Source organism: Meleagris gallopavo, chromosome 1 (genome assembly GCF_000146605.3).
Source record: "Meleagris gallopavo isolate NT-WF06-2002-E0010 breed Aviagen turkey brand Nicholas breeding stock chromosome 1, Turkey_5.1, whole genome shotgun sequence".
NCBI lineage: Eukaryota > Metazoa > Chordata > Aves > Galliformes > Phasianidae > Meleagris > Meleagris gallopavo.
The window spans coordinates 71877889-71880360 of NC_015011.2; positions in this window are offsets into that span (position 1 = coordinate 71877889).

The following is a 2472-nucleotide window of genomic DNA, read 5'->3' on the forward strand; positions in this document are numbered from 1 at the left end:
TCTTTTTTTTTTTCCTTTACCTTTTTTCAATTTCTCTTGTTCATGTATTCCTGGCTTGTCATGACTTCTGACATTGATATGGAGCTACTTTTTAGAATAATTTTACTTTACTTGCTTGGTTTTTGGTAATGTAAGCATTTTGTTAATTTTTTTTTCTCTGAAGACTTTTCTTTTGTTAAGACTTTTTAGGTTCATCTTCCCTTTGCTGCCTGTCACAGAAGTCAGCTAGTAAATTAGTAGTCATTATTTCCCCTTGGGTTACAAGAAAAGTGTAAATTATTTAGAATTTTTCTCTGACTTGTTTTATTTCCAGTAAAACAAGCATTTCTGATAAAACACCAGGAACCAGATAACAAGCCCCAGAGCTTCTGTTGTGTTTGGAAGCCAACTGCTGGACCAGGGGCAACATCTGCATTCACCCACAAGCACGTACTCCGGGTTCTGTGGCAAAGAATGCTGGTGGGACGTTCTGATGGCAGCCACAGTCTGTCCTCAAAGACAAGTTAGGATGCCTTCTGGTGTCCAGTGGGAATTCTTGGAGATGTCTGTAGTCTCCTCTGTCAGTAAGCCAGCTGAGGCAAGCCCCATGCAGCTGACAGTGTGGTAAACTGTTATGTGACCAGCCTGGAGACTCAGGACTTTTCTTAGCAGAGCTTGATCTGTTTTCAAACCCTGTGCAAAAACACAGAGAATGTGGGTAGATATGTAGCATAGCCTTAAATGCATGGCTGGCAACAATGCAGTTTGAATGTGAACCTTATTTCTCTCTAGTAAGTAGGTCTGTGCAATTATTCAGTGGGACGTAGGAGTGCATGAATGCTTCCCCTCTGTTGACAGGGCAATGCTAAAGTTGGTGAAGCAATGTTTTGACTTCTGTAAAATTGATATGCATTGCATTTGTGCATAAGTATGGACTATAGCCTCTGCAGGTGTAAACTGGACTCATGCCACCCGCACCCAAAATTTACCTTTTATCTCGCTGATCTCTTGTAATGTGCAGGGAATTAACCCCAAGAATTTTCAATGTCTGTGTATCCTAACAGTAGTTCGGATTACCCAGGTTTAACAGAGGGACTTTGTAAAATTCGTGTACACAGATACAGTATTTCTAAATTGCCAACACAACAGCAGAAGCTTAAGTGCAATCTTTATTCCAATAAAGATCTGATGAAATTATGCCTAATGGTCTGCAGACTGCACTTTTATATACACTTTCAATGCTCCCGTTGACTTCAACTGCTGTTGTCAAGGTATTTCAGTACTACTGAGCTAAGGACCATTACCCTGTACTATTACAATACATTAAACTAATGCCACCATTTTTGCATTATAACAACAGTACCTGGCGATTGAAGGCTACTTCCAGCCCAATAAATTGCAATCAAATATTTGCCTCAGATTTCAAAACATAAATTATTGGTCTTTGACAAAAATGATAAGATTTCACAAGCCTGCATCTTCACTTTGGGCTTTAGCTCTAACCATGAAGACAAAACAAACTTGGCACTCATGAACTGATAAAAGTTATTAACAATTCTAAAGCATGAGGATTTTAGATTGGAAGTTGAGTAAAACTACATTTGAACTAAACTCTTATTAGCTTTCCTGTACACAGCATTGGAATGCTACAGCTAGACTCCACATATTTGAACTCACAAAGCTCATGTCCTTCAGAAGCAGAGCCATCCCCCTGAGTGCTGTTGCTGAAGTATGCACCAGGGAATATTCATACAAACGTCCTGGAGCTGAGTTCAGTTATCTGATTTTTTTTATTAAAAACAACTCACCTATTTCTCCTATTTGCTCTAATGTAATGGAAAATATTATACTTAAGTGCAATTGGGAGATAGTTTTGCAGAGATTGCTGATTTCTAAGAAATTAATAATTTTAAATACATCAAGGAAAGCAAATTCAATGATTATACAGCCTTTGCTACACTTTCTTGATCTTTAATGACTTTATCTTTTATTTTACCATCTTAAAAAAAGAAAACAATAAAGAAAAAGATTAACTGCAAAGTCTTTGAGAGTTGACTGATATTACCTTCATGATAAAGTGGACCACAGACTAAGTGAAAAAAAAATGAAATAGTGACCCTGTGTTCCCTTGAAAACCTCTGTAAACTCATCTTAAAAATGTACAGAGAGTGTCTTCCAGACAGACAGAAGTAAGGGCTTGACAACAAAAACAGAATCCAGATGTGCACAAAATTGGTCTTCTTGTTCTTTTGCCTATGTCATTTGCGCTGCATATCTGCAGATAAGAGACACACAGAAATGCAGTTAATTCATCCGGCAAATCCTTCTGATAGTGCTTACTACCCAAAATCCTGTAGTTACTTGTTTATTGCTGTGCACTGATTGCTCTTTCGATGGGAAAAGCTCATTGCCATATCTGAATTTTTCTGTACCATTTTCCTTTAAAGAAACAGCCATTCTTCAAGAATGAAAGATGAAATAGCCATGAAAGAA